This window comes from Gymnogyps californianus, chromosome Z (assembly GCF_018139145.2).
Source record: "Gymnogyps californianus isolate 813 chromosome Z, ASM1813914v2, whole genome shotgun sequence".
NCBI classification, from domain to species: domain Eukaryota; kingdom Metazoa; phylum Chordata; class Aves; order Accipitriformes; family Cathartidae; genus Gymnogyps; species Gymnogyps californianus.
The window spans coordinates 37,776,345-37,802,999 of NC_059500.1; the positions used below are offsets into that span (position 1 = coordinate 37,776,345).

The window sequence follows — 26,655 nt, forward strand, 5'->3', positions numbered from 1 at the left end:
ATCGCAGTAACTCTTAGTTTTATCAGGCTGAATGTGGAATTTGTAGGGCTGGTTTTTGGTTGCACCATGCCAGCGTGCTCTGGAGCTCCACTGTACCCTGCAGTGATTACATTTCTGTCCTCAAGCAAAGTCTGTCTCAGAGTCTGCTTCTCCACAGAGTAGACATGTCCTCCAGTAATTAAGACTGAGAACAGATCTTTTGAGGAAAGGAGGAATCATCATAAAACATGTTTGCAAATATTAACCCATGATTTTAGCTTGTTTATTCTTACATAAAACATATCTGTAATTGTAAATGTATGTCACTGAATATGTTTCTTTCACTGTAAAATGGGAGAAACAGAGCCACAGTGGTTTGTGGTTTCATTTCCTAATATACTTTTGGAAGGTCTGGATGACAGTGATAAGCCTGGCATAAGAAGAGGACTATGACAGGGTTTTGCTCATGGCACAATGCTCTAAAAATGTTATTCTGACTTCAGTAAGTAATTAGGTAAAACAAAATACAGAAGGAATTCAGTGACAGATGAATCAGCTACCAAACCTTTGTTTGGATTTGGTAGCCCCACTGTTACTCTAAGAGACTATCAACGTACTTTTTTCAGCTGGGTGAAACTTATAGCGAATATAGCAATAAATAAGTGTAAAACTCTCAGATGTCCTAGGCATGCGTGACAGGTTAAAGGTAACTATAGCACTCTCCCGAAGAAGCCTTTAAGATATATTAGGAAATGTATAAGTTTCTTTTACAGAAGATCACTTTTTACCATCTACTCCTCGTCTATTGTTAATGTGCTTTGGGGCATGATGACTTCCTTTTCTTTTTTCTCTTTCCTCCCCGAGGGCTCAAAAAACCTCATCTGTACTCAACTGTAAACTTGTTTTGACTTTTGTGAACTGTGATTATCTCACAGATCATTCTTATGCTGTATAGCTGGGTGCTGTGTCCTGATTCATTCTTCTTGGACAGGAAAACAAAGAATGTAAGAGATAGAGACCGGGGAAAAAGATGATTGATGTGCAAGTACTAATATGCACATTTCTGTGACATCTGCAATGAAAGGTTGTTATTTTTGAACACTTTGCAAATTGTCTACAGCTAGCTTGCTGTAGTCCAGAAGTGGTAGATATCCAGTCACACTGCCCCATATTTTGAGCAATGAGTAAGGGATGGATTCATAGTTATGCTGAACTTGATCTCTGTTATCCTTAGGATACTGTGGTAGAAAGTAAGCTTTTTTCCACCATCTTGTGTCATGTTTTCGGGGAGCGGGGGGAATCTACCATGGCTAAGATTGCTTTCCTTCTTCTTCTATCTCTGCAGTGACTACTTAGAAATTTGACACCATTTTGTTTCTTGGGAAGGGCGGTAATGTATTCTCTGTAGATATTCTAGGTAAGGACAGGTTGAGAAATTCTAACGGAGAATTCTCTGATCTAACTCTCACCTCCAGTAAAGTGTGTATGTGTGATGGAGGTACTGAAGGGGGTAGTTTCTGTTTTGATGTTTCTAATATATTTTTGTATGTCTCAGTGGATGTGTTTCTAAGATACTGCCACAAATGCTGAAAATTTATGTTGAGTGGAATCAAATTATGTCATGTTTCAGTGCATGGTTGTGCTTACTTGAACATTACAGATTGAAAGGCAAGATTCAAAAAACTACCAGTGAACTAGTATAGGTAAACTGATAGTATGATGAATCACAATGGCTTACCTAGGAAATGCTGAATATGAAGTTCATATTTACATGTTTGCTTTTATAGATATTTATAGTTATTTGTATCCATATCTTGTTGAATGTTTTAACTGCTTATCAGCACATTTTTTTTGTGATGAGATTCATCTTTCGTACCTGTATTGGTGTTTCATAGTAGCAGATGTGTTATGATTTACTGATTCCGTATGTATTTAATTATTTGCATTATTTTTGTGGTTTTAATTAATGTAGAAGTACATTTGGAAAACAACATCTCAAGTTGGATATGTCTCCTTTTCTCAGTCATTCAAGATGTATAAATATAACACAAAATAATCTTAAACCTGGAAGATCCAGACTCATGAGGATTTTGAAATGTTCCTGTGATCCTTATCTTCCAACCCTGCCATCTACCAGTAAAGAGTTATATGTAGAAGAAAGTGGTCGTGAAGAAGGAGTTCCTCTGACTTTGGAACCCCACTGCTAAAACCATGTTAAAACCACACTTGCAGTAATGGACAATTTCAGTCAAAAAATCAGGTACTATTTAGTGCAAAATCCTTTTTCAGAATAGAATACTGTAAAATACTGAATGTTTCTTAAACTACAATCTCTCATAAAACATGACCAGCTAAATGGGTGGTAAATGGCAGTGGGTGGTAAGCACTCAGTGTGTTACCCACTTGGAATACAAATAGTGGTCTATTTTATAGTATCCTTTAATGTCTGCCTAAAAGTATTTGAAAGATAGTATCAATATCCACTTAAATTTCTTCTAATCAGATAATTCATTGTCATTTTTCCCACAATTAATCTTTGTCATCATTGAGAGAAGAAGTCATACACCAGATCATAGAGTACTATCTGTATTAAAACATGGACTTTGTCATGAAGGAGGAATTGTGTCATTCCTTCAGACTGAACAGAGATTTTATTTTCAAAGGCTAACTGCAAGACTCAGAAGAAAATCAAACATTCTTTAAAATAGTAAGTGGTGTTCTTCTACTGGTTAAACTACTGTTAGGGAATTTTTATTGTACCCCTTGAGGCAAATTAAACACATTTGTGATTAAATATAAAAAAAAAAAAGTTAATGAACAATGCATTGAGGAGAATCATACTGCAATAAGTGGTTCTAAAAGGAGTCTGCAAAGATACTTCACAAGCAGGTATATACACTTGCCCCAACACCAATCCTGTCAGTGGCTGTGTGGCACACCTCAGCCTGTCCTTGGGTCCATCCGTCAGCCCAGCTCTGCTGCCCAGAAGTGGCCCCTGAGGGCTTGCTGGTATTGCAGGATGGCTACAAGACAACAGGAAACCATTCTGTCTCTGGAATTCTTGCTCCCTGTTTAACCCCTTCTGCAGTTGGGCCTTCTTGCCCGCCATGCCAGATCATCTCTCGCTCACAAATTTACCACTGCTGAGTGGGTACAATTTGAATTTCCCCTTCATTACTTTTGTACTTGTGCAGCTTTTTAGATATATTTTTTTTAAATTATACTTGAGAAGTCTGATTTTGTGGCTTTTATGTTAAAACAGAATTTCCAGCAGACTGACGTATAATACTGCTGTTGAAGATCTAGAATGCAGACATGGGCAAAACACAGAGGTCCATGGCTTAGTTGACTATGTTTTCTACAGAAAATTTAAAGTAAAGAATGATGCCTGGCCCAAATTTTTGAAGGACTTGAAAATTCATTCATTTACTTAGAAATATTTACATTTTCTTAATGTGCAGAAAATGTTCATAGAAACAACATTTTCAGAACTGGTTTTTTTTTGTTTGGTTTGATTTGTTTTTTAATTGATTCAGTTTTAGGTTTTTTTCAAGGGTGAAGTTTCCTGTAGTACGAAATAATGTTACATGATTAATCAAAACAAAGGTTTGCAGATCCAGTGCTCTGTCGGTCACATAATATTTTGTAAACTCCCTCCATTCCCTTTTGCAAGCATCAGAAATTCAGGTGCCAGATTGTTTCTTTTTACTGTGGCCTCATTTTTTCCTCTGGCAAGTTCTCCAACAGTTGGAATTATCTCTATTTCTGACACGTGGTTTGGCTGCCAAGACCGGCCTTGGCTACTCTGCTCTTTGCCGTTTCTTACTGTTACTGGAAAATGTGGAGTGTTCTTAGTAATATGAGTAGATGGAGACAGATCCTTCCAGCTTGGAAGTCTTGCACGTACTTGAATATTTGAAGCAACAACTCATAAAAAAAGAGAAGAGCCTAATAGTCACTTAAAACATGCACTGCTGATAGCCCATCTGTAACACGTCATCTTCTGTGCTAGCAAATGAATTTACTCACAAGGGTTGTTTGTCCATGTCAACACTTTTTGCACATACAGTGTTGCTAGCTTGTATATTTGTTACGCTGTCTTTTGGTATTGTATACCTTCTGTGAAACTCAGTATTCAAACAATTGCACAAAACGGAAGATTTCCAAGGATTTTTTTAAGAGCTAATCTTTGTAATTGTGGAACAGAGAATAAAAACCTTTAATGAGTTATCTCAGTGAAGGCATGAACAATCTTCATGCTGTTTTCAGGGATTTTAAGTGTGGGTCCCGTTCTGGGCTTCCTATCCTGGCTGTCAAAGGCATGACTTCAGCCAGGACCTAGCTGACATCAGCACCTGTAAAACAGCAAGACCTTTTAAATATATTGCCTGATTTTTCCCTTGAGTCTCAGAGTGCTTGTGCATCTTAGCTATTTTTGATTTTTGATTTGAGAATTGATTGTAGTGTCAGGTAACTTCTGTCCTTACTGCTCAAAATCTGGGGAATAAAAAACAAACCCAAACAAAGAAGACCAAACTCTTTATCATTTAATTCTCACGAGTTAAACTTCATAATATTTTAATGCATAATATCAATGAATTCTTTAGGCTGGCAAGATTACATTTGTAACTGTGTACTTGCAAATCTAGATGTAAAAAATGAGTTTGCATACAGGTGGGCGGTGTGTGATTTTTTAATAATAAATCATCTATTTCAATGAAAATGTTTAGTATATGTTTGCATCTTTTTAATGTGCTTCACACTGCAGAGCTCTCTTTGACCTCTATTTTATGCTCAGTTTTTACATGGTTTTCCTATTAATGTTCATGGGTAATTGTAGACGTGAATTTAATACAGGACACAAGTAGTTTAATTGCACATATCAATGCAGAACCTGCCTAAGGATGATAACCAAAAGATCTATTTTTGCTCTTCTGAGTAAGTTTCAGGGTGAATTTTGATACATATTCAGAGAAAAAATACAAATGCAAAAGATCCTGCACAAACATTTTCCAGGGGTTTTTTGGATGCCTCATTCACAGCTACTGTGTGTTGAGCTCACATCTGTAAGAAGTGATGCATTTCCAAATGACAAAAAGCTTCTTTTTAATGCCTCTTTTTCTCTCATTGGTAGCAGTTTTAACCATTTCTTGGTTCTTTTATGTCACACCTTTGAACAGAGCCTTTTTTTTTTTTTTTTTAGTGAAAACACTGGTTTGTGTCAAAAGAGGAAATAAACAATCATGACAGTTAGGAAAGGGCTGATTCTTATTAAGACTTCTAGTAGCAATGGGTGTTCTCTTTATTAGATTGGTGGATTCCATTTACAGGGTCCAGCAGGAGTCCAGATGGAGAGCGTTCCTGATTGGACTCTGTGGGATTTTCTGACAAAGGCAGGTTATGGAGTATGCTGCCACTGCATGCCTTCTGTAGGTGGCAAGATACAAAAGCTAGCAAAGCTGTGCCAACCCAAATGTTGAAGTTTTTTTATATGTATTTGTGGGTTTGTGCTTCACAACACATATAATGTTTCTACTTTTAAAAAGAATATCAACATTCTGTTTATTCCTTCTGTTTTAATTATATTTTGGCATAATTATAACAGAAACAGATACCTTAGAGTTATGAACTTTGGACTGTGTTTTGTCTTAAAGTTTTTCACATTGACTATAAGCTTTCAAAAAAACCAGTAACTCCTTTTTATAGATCTCGTCTCAGGTCTGCCTTTATGTTTTAGAGAAACTGATGGGCCATTCCTGATTATGCCAGTGCATGTGATACGTGTAGCATAACTGGTTCCCTTCCTCTGTCCATTTGCAATGTCTTTGCCCCAGCAGAGAGTTTCTTGTGAAGTTGGGTTATGTAGATTACAGTTCTGCTGTATGTACCACAAAAGCAAATGAAACCGTACAATTGTTTTTTGACCATGTAGTACAACTTCAAGAGTCCATTCATTTCAAAACCTCATCTTGATATTTATGTCTTTGATAGTGCCATATTCAGTCAAAATCCCCAAAACATAGCTCTTCCCTCACCATCCCACCCGCCCCCGGCCATCAGCTTAAGTTATTGATCTAACAGCAAGAAATATATGGTCTGATATTAAAGTTAGGTACTGTCTTGAAGAGAAAATGGATAGATAATACATTACTAATCAGGGCAGAAACATTTATTGGAATGACAAAATGAGCTTTATTTTAATACTAGATAAATTCATTAAGCAATAATGAAATGCAGTGTTTTTCTAGGCACTATGCTATGTTAGGAGATCATTCCATTTGTTTTCTTTAAAGGTGAATCACTTTTCTTTAAGCAGGCCAACAAGATAAGGCATACAGGAAAGCACAAACCTTTTGCCTTTGCAGTGATAAATACAACTATGTATGGATATGTGAGAAGGCTGTGCTAAATAGAAGTGTCCAGCAAGGGGTTTCCTCTCCGTCAGCATGCAAAGACTGCTCTCACTGAGAAGAATGAAGAAAGACTTGAGAAGCTAGGGCCAAGAGAAAAATGAATTAATTCTGTCAGAAAATGTATACTTCTCAGAAAAAGGAGCCTGTACTTGTGCTATCTACTGTACCTTTGAGGTTTCAGTGTTTGCCAAGGGATTAAGATTTTATCATATTCAGCCTAAAATGATCCTTTTATTTGTAGCTTTATTTATATTTATTAATAGCTTTATTTATATTTTATTTATTTATTTATAGCTTTCTACAAAACAGTAGAAGCTTATACAAAATTTTCATTCTACTAAAAAATTGACATACTGATAAGAGGTGTGATAATTTATCTACTGAAAATTAAATTATGCCTCAAAGGCCTTATTAATTCTTTTAAAACAATTTTAAAATGTGGTATTTATGAAGATTCTTTTGGAATATTAATTTTATACGGTATTTTAACTCTATTACAACATGAGGGGAGTGTAATAAAGACATTTTTCCTTTCTTATTTTTCTGTTTTTCTTTGTTAGATCTCATCATAATTTTGCAATATTGTACTCCAGGAATAAGTGGAAAGGGAGGATCCTTATGCATTACATGTGTTTTTCATTGTTTCAGATAGGCAGCCTAATTATCTTTATTTATGTTATACTTACATAAATATGATAGTGTTAACAATCTGAATAAAGCAGGAACTCTTCAGGCTGACTATCTATATGCCCATCCAATGTTCCTCGATGGACCACAATCATAGTGCACTTGCGAAATTTAAATAATCATTACGTGTAAGCTGCTGATTTTCATTAAAAGATCCATTTTTAAAATTCTAGATTTTCTGTTTCATATGATGAGGCTTGACTTCATCAGTATATTTTATTGCTTTGTAGTATGTTATTAGTTCAATAGAATTCTATCATTCATCTGAGAACAAGCAATCAGTAATGCTGAATTTTGTTTTTTATCCCACTACTTTATTCTTCCTTGTGAATGTGTAATGTAAATTGTGAAGATGACCCCTGAAAAAGGAACTTTTTCCTTTCTATCAGTCTGCTAATCCAGAGTGTACAAAATCATGATTTATTTTCTGCTCTCTCTTTTTTTCTTGTCTGTCTAAATGGTTGAGGGTTGTGGATGAGATGCTACCCACTACCACTGGCCTACAGTAAATTGTTTATATCCATATCTTTGAGGCTGGGGCTTGGATTTGTAATCCTTCATGTTGAGACAGCAATTGAATGTGATAAATTTTAAGCATCCACTTACTTTTTCACAATTGTTCATACTTGCAGGTAATTTTATGTCATCTTATGACTGACTAATACAATTCAGTCATGTCTATCTAATGAGTTTCTGACTTGAGCTGAAATTCTTGTTACTTCTTATCAAGTACATGACCTTGTACTTTCTGGTGCTGGATTTCATTCTATTTCTGTTATTCTGTCATCATCTAGTTCTTTCTTATGATGTCTTGATTCTGCTCTGTATTGATGACCTCCTAATTTTACAGGGAGATGAATTTGTAAACACATCTGTATTTTTAGTTTCATGGTCTTAATGAAATTAAGGAATGTCTTGATTCCCAGACTGTTAATTCCTGTGTGGTTTGATTCTTCCCTTCTCAGTATCTCCCATTGCCATTTTCCTGTCCTTATGCAGTATGTAGCTTCTTTTCGCATCTACTGATGAAAGACTAGCAATTTCCTATGTAACAATAGATAAAATCAGCCACTGCTTTTCAATCTAAAAATTGCCTGTCATAGAAAACCATAGCTTACTTTAACATGATCTACATTAGATAACCTTTGTTCCATTTGATCTAGTTTTCCATTTACCTCTATTTCCTTAAATATTCTTTCCTTTCAAAATTGTTCTAAAATCTCACATATTATTGAAGTCAGATTTACAAATTTTTGCTACTTGCTTTGCACCCCTTATACCTTCCTCTCCTCCTCTATTCTGTATTTATACTAAACAAGGTATTGTCCAGTTATTCACTACCAATTCGCCCTGATAGATTATTTTACAGTGCTTGTTTCTGGGTCTGTGGTATCTTGTACCCAGTTTTCAGAATTCAGGGATACAGACTTTATTCTGAACAGAGCTGGAGTGTAATAATCCACTGCTGTTAATTTTTTTTCATTTGTGCGCATTAGCCATCCTGCCTCTGTCCCTTTGGTTATCAATCACATGTCTAAAATATTTTGAGAAAGATTGTTACATAACTTAGTAGCTAACATCATATTTGAGGAGGAGCAAAGAAATTTCACATTTAATATTAAATGTTTTCATACTTCAAGAAGAAATGGGATGTGTGTTACAGAAAGTAGAATGTCTCATCAATAAACATAGGTACACTGTACTTGTTAAACACACTGATTTGCAGAATCATGGATATTAAAAGATAAACATGTACTCAGAATTCATTCTTAAATTACATCATAAAATATGAGTGGTAACAGCCGATAAATGTTTAAGTAATATGAACTTTGGAAATGTTTCTGGGATTATTGCTTCTAAAAATACTTTGCATATACTTAATATTATATTTGCTTTTTATTATGTTATCAGGGAACAATTCAATTTAATTTTGTACCATTGGTTTTTCTTTTACTTGTTTTCTTAAGCTGATTAAATCAAGTAATGTACCTGAGCTGCTGCAAGTCAATAAATGGTTTGAATTTAATAAAAATACCTAGTAAAAACGAAGACCCTCACCACACAAAAACAAATGTAACACAGCAGTGAGTTCTGTCTAATCTCCTGAATGTGTTGTGCCCAATAGAAATGTTTTAGTTGTGTAGTATATTGTTTAAACACCTTTTTTTTTTTTTTTTAATAATTAAAAATATCTCTCCATTCCAAGTTCCTGAGTAGAGGTTTTTTGGAATATTCTTAATTTTGTTGTAAAAGTTATTGTTCTATGCCACTCAGCCAATTAAGTCTTTTTAAAATGTTACATGGAATCTCATCAAGTGTAAAATTTGATTGTCTGTAAGTACCTGTGTTTGTATATCTCAACGTACCACACACTTTAATAACTGTAAATAATTACAATAGTAGTATATAGATATTTCTCTATATGAAACGGGAAAATACTATGTTTGTCTGGAGTGATCCAGTTTTGAACCTCTCTTGATATGTATAAAGTTAGAAGAAAATGATTAAATTGTGCTGTGTTATAACAGTAATGGCCCATCATTTTGAATAAATACAAGCAGTTAAATGTAATGATTGTTTTATGGAAATTACTTTGGCTCATTCCCAATTTTAGAGTACTTTTATTATGTAAATTTAAATAATTTTTAGCTAACTATTACATTAAACAACAATATGAGTACTATAATAGTACCTCATTGAATTAAACTAAAAAAGAATCGCCAGTGGATTATATAAAAATGTGTCTTATATGACATTCAGTCCCATGAGGTAACTATCTTGAAATACTGTTTCTTTGCTGTTTATCTTATATTCCTTTGATAATATAGGCAGAGTGGCTGTTTCTCTGCTTGACTTAGGGTTTTGTTTGGTTTGTTGTTCATTTACATAAAGGAAAAGATTAATTTTCCGTAGTAACCCAGTGCCTTCCCAACCCTGAAAAAAAATAAAGGAAGAAAGAAAATAAACTTAATGATACCGTGTAATTGACTTGGGCTTTCACTTGACTTGGGCTTTTTCACCAACTTTCAGACTATAATTTTTTGAGACTTTTGTGAGGAGAAAACATAGTATTTTTACTTCTACCTTAAAATGCTAAAACTCCTAAAAATAATTTTGACCTGCTGTAGATTGAGTTTCAGCGGAGTACACTAAGTATTGACTATTATTAAAAAATACTGGGAAATAAAGGGTTAGTTATCCACCTCCCATGTGTATCTCTGCTTTTTATGTTTTGTTTTTGGGGGGATTGTTTTTGTTTTATGTTTTATTTCCTGGCAGGCTTACCATGAACTCTCCTGCTAAAGGCCAAGGTTCTTAGGACTCTGTGAAATGAAGAGTATAAAACTTATTTATAGGCAGTCCAAACTTGAGCTTTTTTGAAAGTTCTAAATCTTGATATAGCCTTCTCCTATATCTTGTTTTTTCCCATTAATATTTAAGACATCGTCAGTACATTCCTTCAGTCGCCACACACACTGATTTTATGTGTGTGTGCGTACACATATGCTATTCTCTACTGTAGCGGAGAAAAATTCTATTTTCTTTATACTTTTTCAAACTTTATTTCTCTCTCACATTAAAAACCAAAACTGATGAGGAGAATGAATAACAAAAAGAAAAACTGATAGTAAGATCTGACATGATCATGATAAAATTATTACGTTCTTATGAATAAGGTTTTCTGTAAGAGGAAGAGCTTGGGAGTGGCCGAGTGAATTCTTTAACTCTTCAAAGACTGAGAATGTGTGCATGCAGACATGTCATACTGGGGTTTGGTCCTGCCTGTAAATAGATTTATGTGTTTGAGACTAATGAATGGAGCTGGAGAAGAAACAACTGATGGAATTGAACTTCCAGTTCACTGCATGTGAAATATGCTGTGTGAATGAATTCATTTTGTTTCTGTCTGAGGAGGAAAAAGAAATAGAAAGTGCTAGCACTGAAGAAGCCGCCTTTCTATGGATTTACATCTTGCTGTGTAAGATTGAATATATAGAGACTGATACAAGACATTTTGAGCTCCATTGTAAACATTTACCAGGGTTTGTGATTATTTGCAGTTGATTGTGTGGATTCTCTGGTGTCTTATAAGATGAAAGTCCAGCTGACAGCCTTGCCTGCAGGCAGGACACTAATAAAATCTCTTTCCCTTATGATCACAAAGTTTTTAGGAGCTTTGTTATCTTTAGAACCTCTCCTGTTCTTGAAATTTGGTTGAAATTATGAAACAGAATGAAAAGTTGGACAACAGAATGAAGGGGAGACAAAAATAGTCGTACATGCTGTATATACAGAGTTACGTAATTGTTATGCCTTACTTCTTTAGGGAACCAAGTTAAACTGTGTGTTTCTTTCTTCATGTACATCTTTTAAGTTGTTGGATGAATTGGGAGAAAATAACTGTCCAGTTGCATAATGCTCGGGAGACAGCCACTAAGCCTTTTCTTTGCTTCATTTACACCATCTGGTATGTCTCAGAATTTTTCTGCAGGTAAATATCTTAAAGATTTGACACACTCCGGTGGCATAGTAAAGGGTATTGTGAACTAAGTAGGCTAGATATAAATTCCTTTCAGTTTTGGTATATGTATTGCACCAGAACAACGTGGAAAGGATAAGCTTCTGGTGCAAGTCTAAGTGCAGAAAGGAAGCACCCTGCCTCTGGCATTTTGAAATACGTCTACCTGGAGCAAATGTCATGAAAAGTAAGCTGAACAAGACGACAGGCAGAAATCTTGCTACCTAGTTCTGCTTCAAAGTAAGTAAATATATGTAAGTCTGTGATTTTTCTTTTATTTGCTGTTATTTGTTTTTCCTGTAAATATTACAGGATTGCTCTGAAGGAGAATCTTACAAATATTGCAAAATGAGCAAAGACAGTTTCAAGTTTCCTGAATGCAGTTGTGCACCAATTCCATCTGAGAGCATCAGGTTTACTATTGAAACAGTATTAAGCACTGGGCATTTGTTTGTTTGGTTTTTTTTCCCCAGCAGGTACTACTTTTTTCCCCACTTTTTTTCCCCCCTCTGAAGACAACAGGGCAAACATGTTCTCACTAATATATGTAATTCTAATTGAGCTGAAAAGAAGGTTGTCGCTACATAATTGAAATCACCATGGAAAAGAACAGGTTTTAGCAGGCTGACTTCAGAGGCTGATGGGTCAGTATTGAAAAACAGCCCTCCCAGCCTAGATAACAGGTATGGATTAAATTTACCATTGTCCTAACAACTGAGATGGAATTTGCCAGCTCTGCTTCAATTCCTTTTCCCATGAAAATAGATGTTGAATCTGACCAAAAAAAAAAAAAAAAGATTTATAATGATCACCTGAAATAAATTACAAATACAATGTAGGCTGCCATACCAGTTCAGGTATTTGCCTTCATTCATAATATATTTAGTTCATAGACAGAGAAGCCAGTCAGTCTTTTTTAAGAGATCAAATTTTTAATCTGATTTATAGGGTTGTTTTTTTCTTCTTTTTTTTTCTTCCCCATTTCTTTTCTCCAGTCATGGCAGTTTATTTACAATCTTTAAGGATAAAATAATGACAGTGAGCTAAATATGACTTCTCTTTAAACAGATCATTCTTGGATCTGATTGGAAATATAATTTTTTTACCTTTCTAAAACTTGAATTTTATTTCATTGACAAAAACCCATTGGTATTGTTTAAATTAAATATTAGTTTTATATCAAATCAACTTGAATCAAATTCCTATTTACTGCAGGACAGAAATATTTTAATCACATGGCTTAAAGATAATTTTTATCATTCTAAGCTGTTGTAATGTCTCTTGGTGCTCTTAGCTACATTAGAACCTTGGTTTTTGGATAAAGTGTATATCCTGTAATGCACTGTATTCTTCATTCTAACTGAGCATCACAGAAAAGTAATCTAATAAGAAAATCTGACAGAAAAAAATGTGGATATGTAAACTACTGCTCCCAAAAGATTTTTTTTTTTTTAATTTGAACTGACTAGAAATTAAATATTCTACATTCTTGTTTCACAAAGATTGGGAATTATGGATCTTTTCATTTCATATATACCTTTCACCCAGAGTCAGGGTAAAAAAAAGGGCAATTGTCCAGAGAGAGAAATGCTCTCATTTCTTTCTTCTTTCATTTTGTTAATCTAATAAATCCTTCTGGACATGCGTAGAATAATACAGTTCAGTCAAACAGGATTTGGATGAATACTTGTCACACAAGAATTATCAGATGTTATGATCATGTTCTGTCATTTTCATTTAATACAGTATTTATTAAATGTCACATAAAATACTACCCTGCCAAGAAAATTTCATTATTTCCATTGAAAATATTTTTTTTCCTGAGAATCTCAACTGCTTTACGGAAGCATGACTTTTTTTATTTTTATTTTTATTTTTTTGATAAGTTAATATTAAATTTGTTTGCTTTCTGTAATGAGCTTGCATATGAATGGCAATAACTACCTGTACAATCCTGTTTTTTTCAAGCTACTCTAATTCCCTAGATTTGTAGTTATTCCTGCATTAAGTAGATAGGGCCTGGAGTCACATGCAAGAGACAGAGTTCATATGTACCTTATCTCTACATTTCCATGAAAATTTTTGCAGTCAGCTGTTTTACTGACAAAGTAGTTAAGAAATATGAGTTAAATAAATTTATATATATTTGAAATCTATAAAATTATTTAAATTGTGTAATTAATAAATATGTATATATTTACGTAAAATTTCTGAATTTCATGTATATTAAATAAGTAAGTACAAAACAAGTATGATGTCAAGTAGAGCTTCTTTCTACACCTGAAGATAACCTTCCAAAAATCAGAAATATGAGGATTCTAACCTGATACAGAACAAAATTATGAGGTAACATAGAAATATTTGCACTAACTGCATGTGAGCTAATTGGAGCTCAAGAAGAATTCCAGGTACTAGAACTAAAAATTACATGCTATGACTGTACTTACATGCCAACTGGGGAGTGTTTTAGCAGTGGGACTTCATTATCTACATTGTTAGAGATTGTCAGGATAGTCATAAGCAAGTTTTTGGTCTCTTCTTCCTTCACCACTCATTCCCAGGTGCACTACATGAGTTAGCCTGTGCCAGAAGTTTGGTTATGGCCACACTGTTTGGGTTGCTGGGAGAGTTTAGCAATATGAATAGAAGACTTCTTTTGCTGAATGGCCTCTGCACCGAGCATATCACAGGCACATTTCATTTATTGTTGTAAGTGTAGCATTTGTAAACTGTTCTACCTTCCATTTTATGGAGTGCAAATCACTCCTTCATAAGGTGATCGTCTGGACTTCTGGAGTATCATTTCTCTGAAGGCAAACTGTGTCCAAAACAGAATGCTTCCAAGAATACTATGAATATTAGCAGTGGCAGCATGGCATGATTTGACTTCAAGTCAAATTTTCAAGCAAAAAAAAACAACTCAAAACTTCTGTAAGTCTTTTCCTCAGAGTTCTTAACTAATGGAACAATCCTACATAAGTTCCTTAGGAAAAGGAAGAACTATTTTATGCTCCATTCAATTCCTAAATGCTGAGACCCTGTCTTGCCTTATAAAGACAAAACCAGATTTACCAAGAAACAATAGAAATTATAAATGAATGATAAACTACTATTTTTAGTCTTTACAAAACTAGAAATAGGTAACGGTATTATTGCCTTTCGGAATACTTGCTAACTTCTCACAAATTCCTGTAAAGTATGTTTATAGCAGCTCTTATTTACAAAATGAATTTTAAATGGCTTTTCTGCAGAATTAAACACTTGAAAAGTATCTCATAGTATTAGTTAAAAACAAATCTCTAGTGAATAACTGATGTCATTAAATTGTGTATGGTTGAATAGAGTAATCTTTCAGTAAATCTTAGGGGAAAATTAGCAATAATAAAAATTCCCATTAAATTTTTAACAATTAATTGCTACCTATTTATGAAGTTTACAAATCCTATTTAATTATAATACAAATATTAGAATTGTTTTCTATGAAAAAAATAAACAGGCTTTTATAATAGAGCAATTACATCCCCAACTGAATACAAACACATTTTGCTTCCAAAAGCAACTTTAATATTTGGCTGTTAATCTTCTATTGATTTAATATATTCAAAGTTATAATCCATGGAATCAAGAGTAGATTTATCCCCTGTATAGCTAAAGGAAGATAAAACATAATGTAAATTATAAAACCTATTTAAACCTTTCTGATGCTTTTGGATCAATGTCTGTGACAATACTAATGCTCTAGAGGAAAATATGGCTTAAACAATCAAAGCTTTTTTCCTTCTTTTCAGTGCTGGATGACGTTTTGGAATTTCCACTGCCATTCATGCATCTCTTGGTAGATTTTATCACTTAGATCTAGTAGCTTACCAAATTCCAAGTTGTTCTGAAAACTCCTTCTCAATGCATTTGTTTGCATGAAAAGGCTTGTAGGATAGTTATCCTGTTTATGAGAGTGGAACTCTTGGCTATTCTCTTTCACTTACCCTTACCCTTTGAAATAAAAGCAAAAGAAGGGAAACTTCGAGTGTAACTGTCTGATGCCAGTATGCTCTGACTTTTTTTCTACCTTGTCTCAGCCTGATGTAGAAACCAAATTACTTTCAGATATTCTGAGCTAAATGGTTTTTCTAGAACTAAGTAGAACCTATGGGTGGTCACACTCATCTGAAACAAACAAAAATTTGATTCCCATGTTGAATACATATACAGAAATCATACACCTTGGATTTATTGTAAAATAAAAGTAATTACAAAGAATAAAAATGAACTCTGTCTATTTCAGACAGTCATTATTCCAAGTTAGTACACATATTAAAAGTATCTGTAGAAAACATTTTAAAGTGACGTCTTAATTTGCATGTTGTTGAAAAACAAGAGGTAATAGTAAAGGACTGAGGCAGGGACTGAGAGGGAGATAACCCAGTGAATAGATTTTTCAGCATCAGTTAACTGTATTCTTTGTGTTTCCTGAAGACACCAGTTTGGTGACAGATGACTACTTTGGTGACAGATACTACTTTATTTGACAAGCACATATTCTTCTATGATTTCTCCACCACCTACTGAATTTAATTTTTACCTTGTGACTTCATTTTTATCTCAGCTTTACCCACATTTTAATGCAAAAAAGATCGGAAATGAAGGTTTTCCTACATGCTGTATTAACAGATATTTTTTGTCAGCATTAATTATAGAATTATCTCTTTTCCAGAGTACATTACTGTGGATCTAATTAATTGATATATGAAATAAGTTCTTTCAGTTCTTTTAAAAAACTATAAAAGTTTGCTTTGATTTTCTTCTTACTGCTGCCACCCTTAGATTTTTTCTGTTTTTCAGTAAATTTTGTTATTTATTCTTACGGTAGTGCTTCAGCTTTGGGTAGTTTCACGTAAAGATTTATAATCCCTCTTTATTCAAATGTTTGATATCTTACAGTCTATGCAACCTCTTAGAACTGCCAGGACATTATCTTCCTTCGAAATGGAACCTTTTTCCATACTAAGAAAATAAAAAGAGGACTCAAATCTATACTAAAGTGTAATGCAACATAGGAAGTCTAGATAAGATAAGCCATGTGCCAGCATCAAATTTGTTTTGTGTCTGAAAACTGTGAAATTCCTCAAAATCAAGCACGGTTTTCTTCCCTTTGAGTAACCATAGAAGATGTTTGTAACAAAAGAACTTACATTTTGAACTTTCTGAGAAGGGGAAATTATTTGCAGTGTTCACATAGAAATATATATAAAAAAAAAACCTAAGAATTTTCAGAAGAATTTCAATCAATAGCTAGAAGTGAAAATGGGTTTTGTAACTAGCTGAGTATCTCAATTATCATTTGGCTTTCTACTAGATATTTTATATAGTTAATACGGGACTTGTTGTATCCACTTACCCTGTGGTAAACATACTTAAACATACTAAGATGAGCCAAGCTTACTATTCAGCTAAGAAACAGCTATAATTATTTAGAGAAATAATGTTGCCTCCTTCAGAGGGATTTTATCAGCACATATTATGTTTTGATATTTAAATGAAAGTGCTCATATGTTTTGGAAGTACTGTATTAATCACATAGTTGGTTTTGAAGTGTAATCTTAAGGAAGAAGAATTACTGACCAATCAATAAAGTCAATCTTCCCCCATATAGTTGTACTTAATGTATCCAAAATTCTTTAGTCTTGTATGTTAATGTAATTACCTGTGAATGCTTGTTAACTTTGAGCACTACAAGATCTCACCTTAATTTTCTGAAATGAAAGAACTTTTCTACTGCTTTATTTTAGTTGTGATGTTGAGTGCTTTTAAAAAAAAAATTAAATATATTTAATTTATATTAATAAAGTAGTAGTACATCAAGTGACTGCAGGACCTTTCATATGGAAAATACATTCAGAGATATGGCTGCAGAAGGCCAAGTAACGATTGAAACAAAGATCTGATTTACTCATAACAGAAGTCAATGCAGTCATAATTACTTTTATTTTTTTCTCCCGCTTAGCATCTCTACTGAGGGAAAACAGGAAACACTGTAATGCTTTAGACCAGATAACTGCTCTTGCTTTCATAATTTAAAGCAGTCAGGAAGCTGATGATTTGATGACCTGAAGATTCATCCTGCTTAGGGGGATCTGCATGACTTTGAGCTATTATACAGGGTATTAAATCATGTAAGTTCTAGCCTTGTGTTCCTGGTATGAATCTTAAAGGGAAGCCTACATGATTTTTGACAGCAAAAGTCATTGCAGGTACAGTAAAATAACAAAAATTAGCAATGTTATTGGATTTTTCCTCTTATCTTTAATCAACATGGATGTAACTATGTAACTTTACCACCTGAGGCAGGTGTTTCTGGTTATTTCATTGTTGTAATGAGACTGGGTGAGAATTAACTTAGTTGAAAATTATAGGTTCCAGGGAACATAAATCTGCCAAAGCCATATTGTTACCAAGAAAAAACAGTAAATAACATATTTATGGAAAATCAGTGGCTGAGATATAGCTTTTCAGTTTAAATCAGGTAAAATGCTCAGAATATGATCACATAGAATTTTACTGGTTTCATTTCAACTTTCCTAAATTTAGTGGTGACTAGACTGACCTGGAATAGCATAATGGCACTGTGCTTCTTAGGCTACAGTTTGAATGCTGTGCCAGGCACACAGCCAGCTTCCACTGAACTTGTGCAAAAAAAAATCAAAGTCCTTATTGTAAGACAGTTCTTACCCAGATCACTGTTGAAATCATGATGCAAAGACACCATAATTTAAAATGGGCTATGGTCCACTGTTTTGCTTCCCTGTGTGGCATTCTGCGGCTTCTATTTGAATTTGAACAATAAAGCTTTATTGTAGTCAGAATCCTGTGTTCATCCTTTCCTGAGACAAAGAATTTTGGTATCTAGGGTACGCTTTCTTCAAGTCATGTCCAAAAAGAATGAATAAAATGTTTTCAAAACAAAATCCTGGAATCTGGTTCTATTCAATATGACGTCTCTGTGCTATCCATTCACAACGTAACTTAACAATGTAGTTAAAAAAAAAGAAAAAAAAGCATATTTTGTGCATTACAGATTTGTTCTTTCAAAGAAAACATTCCATCAGTTGAAATGCTTTAAGTCACTTTAATAAGGTTGGTTGGGAATAAGCTTTCAAAAAAACCTCTGAAAGGTTTACTCTATAATTTAATATTAAAAGTGATTATTAGGAAAAAAAAAAAGAAAAGAAAGAGGAAATGATTTCCCTATTTTCTACGAGTAACTTAGAAAAATGTAAAATTAACAGTGTATAACACCTATCTTACTCTTTTTTCCTTTCACTCTCTGTCCTACTGTACATTATCCTCATAAATTAACTACTAAATTCAGTGTATACCTACACACCATAGAACAAATCTGTAGAATATTATTTTGAGATGCTTCACCATTTAAACCTATGTGCACTGGTGCAAGGACTAATTCAGTGTTTTGGACATATATTGAGGAGCTTCCTTATTCAATGCCACTTACTGTGTTAGTGCAATGGAAAGACAGATTTAACGTAAAGCAGTGGTTAAAGTCCTTTGTGTGGGCTAGACTGACTTGGCAAAGTATGGTGCCACTGTTCTTAGGCTACAGTTTGAATGCGGTGCCAGACACACAGGCAGCTTCAGCTGAACTTGTGCAAAAAAAGAAAGTCCTTATTGTAAAGAAATTACTATCCAAACCACTGTTGAAGTCATAACGCTAAGATATCATAACTTAGAATGGGCTATGGTCCACTGTTTTACTTCCCTGTGTGGCATAATTCCTTCTGCTATATTTTATTCCGAGAAATAATGCCACTAGTTTCCTAAGAGATTTTGCAATTGTGATTGCTATATGAAAATTTATCCAAATGTCTTCTTACAAATAATTTTGTCTCCATGTTTCATTCAGATGACTAGGAGGAGGAGGAGGAGGAGGAGGAGGAGGATCTGGTTATTCAGTTAGAGCTGCGCTGAATTTCAGTTTAACAGTGAAAATTATTTGGGGGGATTTTCAGAGAAACATCCCAAAGAAATATAGCATGCAGTAAAACTTTCATTGCTTAGCACCGGGCTGGTTTGAGTCACTTTATAAACCTAGTGGGTTATGGAAAGCAACATACCTTCCTTTGGCCTTCTTCCTGGGACACAGTTGTGCTCTGAACCAGGGGTGGAAATTTACCAGCTGGCAATTTTCCTATGCCTTCTACTCTTTACTGTTCTTGGATTTTTTCAATACCTATTGGGCTTCATACCAGATATTGATTTATTTTATTTTAGGGAGTAACTAATTGTTGAGATATGTGTGAAAAATATATTTTAATTTAAGAGAAATTTCTCCTGAAAAACTCCTAGAGAAATTTGTTCCTATGTAGAGTGCTATACAGTACTTAAGCCGTTTATAAGGAATTAAATGATACATGGATAAACACATGTATAAAAGCAGATTTATCCATGCTGGATCTCCGTGCACAGCTGAAATTGCTAGGTTTTGTCCTTGCAAAGCCTGCATTGTGAGCCTTTTTATTTGTGGAATCCACCATGGTATTTTATCATTAGTCATATTGTTGCAGAATATTTTCTCTTGGAAAACACGGCAAAGACATCACTGACTCAAATGGGGTGCACATATTTAAAGTCATCAGAGAACACTCAATCGTCTGTATTTACTGGACTGCCAAAATCTGCAGGATATTTTACAGTGTGCTTAGGATGTAGCATAGTGTAGATCACCTCAAATTCACTCATACCCCAAACAGATTAAGTGGATAATCACACTTAGGTGTGTGTTCCCTAGTGAACTGATAAAGACTAAATCACCCATCCAGTGCAAAAGACATTTGTAGTAGCACACTCCAGTGTGTTACTAAGAGATTGGAGGGAGTTTCATCTCTTTGGAGCAAGAAGCTGTTTCCTAGCTAGTAAAGTACAGATGGCAGTCAGTCTAGCAAAGAGACATCCGGATATTCAAGGAAGCGGAACAGGGATTATTTTAGTTATGACGAGTGGTCAGCTCAAGGAGGGAATAGAAGGCAATGTGGGAGGAAAAATTCAGTCTTTCTGGATCCCTAGGAGGCTTTGAAGATGAGTTTGCCTGTAAGAGCTAATGAAGCACTCGAAGAGGGGCACCACAGCCCATTCATTGACAGAGGAGCTCTCTCCAGCTGGTGTTTTCTGTGACAAACAGTCCCAAACAGCCAAGCTTTGAAATTATGTACAAAGTCTGAAACAATAACTATGCTTTATAAGGATTGAACAGCAAGGTAGTTGGGTAAAAAAGTGAGAGACAAAGAGAAATCTTTCTGATTAGTGTTAGTTGTCTGACTGTGTGGGGTCTTACTTTTTCATAGGAAGAAATTTCACAAACTTTTCTTTTCCCTTCTGCCTTAATTGAAAGTGAATTTAATGTGATTTAAAGTACCTAGATAAGAACAAGACATTCTTTACCTGTGCGTGTTGTTTGGAACACTTTAACAGGTACGTTAGCTTTCAAAATACTTCTTCGAAAGCATGCAAAAGGTAATAGTGTGTGACTCCACTCCAGCTGAAGGGGCAGGTGGGAAAATGGCACCAAAAAGAAAAGAGAAGTATTTTCTAGCAAAACTTACTAATTGAGAAGGCACTGTAGCATGCAGTGTCATGCAATGAAGTATGCAAGCCTAAGCTTCAAGATTTGTATGGAGTGTGTAACATTTCTGCCATAAGTACTTGTACATAATTTTTTTTTTTTATTTTAGTTGTACCCATATATAATTTATTATAGATAAATATTAAAGTTATATGGAGATATTGTCTCTATTTAAAATTTTCCATGCTCAGAGCACTTTCATTTTCAGAAAATTAGTAAGTCTGCACAGGCATTCCTTTGAAATACAAAGATCTATATATTTCTATATGTAACAGGCTTTTCTAGCTGATCTTAAATTTTTTTTTACGTTTTCATTGCATCTGTTTAATGAGGTCAGATTTCATCATGCATGCCAGTGAAACTGACAGTCTATTACATCATTTACTATGCATGATGATATCAGAACTCAGTAGACCCCGATTATTAAAAAAAAAAGTATCACTGCTTGCAGTCCATGCATGTCCATGCATTCTAAAAAGCTCATAATATCAGTTTATTCATTGTTGGCATTCGCAAATTATACAGTGATTAACAAATTTGTCAGTGAAAAGGAGTAGTATTTGGACTTTAATGAAATGAAAGTGATGATAGTTTTTTATGGCAGAAACATACCTTCATAAAGATTTGGATATGATGTGTAAAGACAAACTAGAGTAATAATAGATGGGTTTGAGTCTAGTAAGGACTTCAGGGCAGGCTTCAGTATTCAGATCAATTGAACTTAAAACTTTCACTAATAATCTGAAGGAGTAAATGACATATTAATTAGAAATCTATGATAAAAGTACTTCTAATATTATACACTTGTGTAACTTAATCATGTTACATATTGCTGTATAAGACTGATAGAAGACTTGCGTTCTATATCATTAATGTAGGACATCTTAAATTACATTAAAATCTGTCACAATGCCAATCTCAAAATATGTGGCTGTAAATAAGGTGTTATCGATAGATTGAGCTTTGGTTAGAAGGATGCCTCAGAGACAGGTACTTCATCCAGTCTTATTTTGTCAATGACATATACTAGGATAAAAATGACATAATAATTACAGATCCTGTAAAAAAAAAGAGAGAGAGGTAGCTAGTCATTAGATGATTATCTGAATTGTCTGTTTACGTATTCACAATACAAAACACCATGTTTCTTATTGAAATAAATGTAGATTGGGTAGTATGGGTGTATGTTTGTGATCTACCAAATCAGGTTATGTCCATTAAATGGGAAAATATCCCAAGAAGTACTGACCTAAGAAATGCTTAAGAGGTCATTATGGAAAACTTCTTCAAAATGAGACTTGTGTAATGCCATGGGCAAAGGTTTGACAAATACAGTATATGAAAGTAATTGAACAAAGGAAATAACGAGTAGAACCTGGGAATCAGTTTGCTTTCAGCACACAGCACTAACCTCTGCTCCCAGTTTCTGTGCTGGTAGCTTCCATTCAAGAAAGATATGCAAATGCTGACTGTTCAAAGTAAGCCTGGAAAGTGATGCAGGGACTGGAAACTAAGGCTCACAGAATAAGAATAAAGGAATTTGTCTTACGAAAGAATTGGAGAGGTGACTTGATCACCATCTGTATACACTTGCACTTGAAATAATATAACTGGTAGGGAAGATGGGAGATTTTTCCTTCATATGGAGACAAGATAACAAGATCCAAAGCTGAAGCTAGACTTAAGAGCCTATCTTTGAAATCTTATCTCTGAAAAAAGATGTTGTTTCCTAGCAGTAATGATATTTAAATTTATAAAATTATGAAGAAAAAGGTGAATTTACAACATTGTAAAATACAATTAGACTGTATGTGTGTACGTATGAATTATTGGCTTTCTGTTCTATTTCTGGGACAATTTTTGTAGTCTGTAAGTGGAGTCAATTTAGTATTGATCCTTTAATCCTGAAATTAATAAGTGTATGCACTTTCTTGTTTCCTCTTTTCCTACAGCACCATAACAAGGATTTTATCTGTACTACCCTCAGCATTCTCAGACCTCTTGAGTTTAATTGCTTGTGCCAGATGCTTTCAAGCAGAGCAGAGCTAGTACTGTGCCTTTGGAGGTGATGGTCAGGGGCCAGAGTACTAACTAACTAGCCCGTTCCCCTCCAGTCTTTGACCAAAGCATCAACCGAAGTCACTAGTGTCATGCCTAGTATTGCTTCACCTTGGAGCTTCCCTCTTGGTTTTTATCTTTCATCCAAATGAATTGCTCCTAAATTATATCTCGGTGATACCTGCCAGAAGGGTTTTGATGTTATTTTTCCTTCCTCTGAAGCCTCAGCTTGGGGAATGGAAGGCAAGTGTTTTGTAGTTGAAAAGATAACCAGAGTTGTTGAAGTCTCATTAAACTACTGCACGTGATTTGTCAGAGATGCTTTAAAAATTATCTTCAGCTGAGATGCAATGCCTGACAACGATTGTCTCGAATCCAGTGTGATGCAGAATGACGCAGCTGCATTGGTCTCCTAATCAACAATTGTGTTTCTGAGGCTTGTGTACAGGAAGTTACTTGTGAACTCTTACACTTCTCTTGCAAGGAAGTATTTCGCTATGCCAATGTAGTGATAGTAATACAAAAGTAAATATTGATAAAAGTAGTAAAATCATGAGACTTTTACAGCTTAGACATTCTTACCTATAATCATTTTCCCCTAAACACCATTCCCTCTCCTTCCCCCCACCCTGCTTAACAGCAAGTAGCTTTGTCCTGCAAGTGTGTTGTCTCTTAACATATAACCAGTTATATAGATAAGAAAGAGCATTAATAACATGTTTGCAGTGAGTGGCTTGTTAATTTAGTTTTACTAAATATATAATATTACATATAAATATAGAATTATATATAAAATCCTGTTTGTTGCAGTAAAAAGTTGGCTGGGAATCAGTGTTGGAACATAGCTGTAGGACCAGAGCAGAAAGTGAAGTCAAGGGGATTCAGTGTTGCAGTGTTTTGTCTGTAGGCAGAATCTTGCAGACTCAGACAAATGCTACCCATTTGTAAAGGTCTCCTTAGAGAGACTGTGTAAAGTGATTAACATCCAAGAAAAGACAGTTCATAAAGTTTTGGTTCTAAGATTAATCTTATAACTGTAATTTCCTTTGATCTGAAAAAACCTTAGTTAAAAAAAAACAACTTTCAATATCTTTTTTTCTTTTAAAAATATTTGTGAGTTTCTCTTTTTATTTATATTATTGTTAGAGTGGGTACTATCTTTCCAAACATGAAGAATTTTTTATTTGTGGTTTGTTTAAGATTGCTTTGTGTAACGTGATTTTAAAGGTGACTGTCTCAGTGACAGTTGATGGGATTTACTTGAACATGACTTTCTTTCTGTTAATTTCATTGCCAGAGTCCTGGATTGAATTTTTTTTTTTTTTTTTTTTAAAGGCACTGAATTGTATTGCTTATTTCTCTCTGAAACGCTTTGGTATAAATTTTGCCTTGAATAAAAAGGAAGTGTTCTTTTCTAACTTTAAGTACAGGAAGTTTGTTTCTTGGGTGAAATGTAATCCAATGGAAAACGTCTACCTTTGAGCAAAGTTTGATTTAATAAAATCAAAGTTAAAACTATCATTGGAACAAACAAGCAAACCATCCCTTCCCCCTTCTGTGTGAATTCTGTCTGCGTCTGCTAGTTTAGGAGAAAGAAAAACGATTTCTACATTCTTCTGGAAATAAGGCATTTGAAATACTCTGACTTTTGGTAAAGATGCTTTTATTGATCTCAAGAAAAATTTTAGCAAACTCTGTTTATGTTATCCCAGCTGAAAAAAAAGAATACATATAATGGAATATTCCAAATTTTAAAAACTTTATGAGATAGCACAGACAGTGAAAATGTAATAATCCAATGAGAAAATGTAAGACATATTTCATGAGAAAGGACATTTCATGCTGTTACAAAATTAGTTTTCAGTTATTGCACACCTACACAGGAAAAAATCAATGCTGATAATAAAAGTTATCTCTTCTTGATCAGTATGAAATATTTTAATTCTAAATTGTAAGTAACTTTTTTTAGTTCCCTTATTATATATAAATTCTGTTTCGTTCTTTCTAAAAATCTTGCTGTTTTACTACCACACATGTTTAAGATACTTTCAGCTTACATTACAAATTACATACAATGAACCCATTATACTTACTGAATTACATTTTTTACCTATAAGATCATTCTTATTAACAATTAATATATTACTACCTTTTAATATTAAAAACTTTTTCAACCTGTATTCTGTGTTGCCAAGATCACCACCAAAACTCAATGGTAATAAAAAACAGAATGAAAGATCTGCTAATAGTAGAAATATTAAGTAAACAATATTAGTTTGAGTTTATACAACTAAGCAAGGTCCCATAAGATCCCACAAATTTCAGATTCTGCTGATGTTTTAGAATGTGTTCTACTTAAACTTGCCAATTTTGACTCTTGTTTGATAAGAAATATGCCTTTAAGTCAAAATAGACTATATACTTGCCTAACTAGTATTCCCTTATAATTTCTTGATTTGCTATAGGGTACATCTTGAACAAGCTGATCTAAAAGTGTTACTGCAGCTTATTTAGTTAATAAATTTTGCCATGTGTCTTTAAAGTGAATAAGAAGAGCCTAACAGAAAATGACCCATTTCTCCCATTACCTCTCAATTCTAATTTGTCCTACTCTAATGTTTTATTGAATCATATACTCTTTCACCACTGAATTCACACCCATAAAATGTAATTGGAATCTATAAAAAAATACAGACTTGATCCAATAATCATAGAACTTAATATAAGGACTTTTTTGGTTTCAAAGGGCACTAGAAATTAGGAGTTAAGTTTTAGTGACAGGACTTCACTTGCATTGGATCATAGACTGAACGTTTTTAGAAAAGAGCAACACAATCAAGAGTGAGTTAACTCAGTTATTATCAATATGTCTTTAACATCAATTAAGATAAGAGTTGTTGACTCTTGGCTGATTTCTGTGTACTAAGAACAAGGAAGTCCCTTATTTCACTTTGTTAAAACTAATTAGAAGATTTCCCTGTGTTTTTCACGCTGCTTTTTCCCAAACTATGGACAAAAATGGTTCATGAAGTCAGATAAAAAAGTATAAATAAATAAATAAGAACCTAAGGAAAGCATAATTCCCAGCTATAAGAACCATGCCAGCTATTGAAAGTTTATTGCGAGGTGTGAGTCTTTGCAAATGTCTGTTTGGAAACAGAATTTTATAACTCTTCCAGTCCTTTAACATTAAATTCTGATCTATTTAACTCCTTCCTTCTGGTCTGGCTTTTAAGTTCTCTATCTTCAGCCACAAAAAGACTTCCGTGCCCCTGGACAACAAGGTGGTCAGTGAGCACAGAGGAAATTTGACTTTTTGTACTTACTTGCTGTTCTTGATCCCTCCTTGGCATGAAATAACTCCAATT

General features: G+C 34.1%; 1 protein-coding gene across 1 annotated transcript in view; it reads left to right on the forward strand.

The window, feature by feature from the left end:
* CNTNAP4 (contactin associated protein family member 4) overlaps positions 1–26,655 on the forward strand; it is a 244,003-nt gene that overhangs the window by 8,961 nt on the left and 208,387 nt on the right. The window lies entirely within an intron of this gene.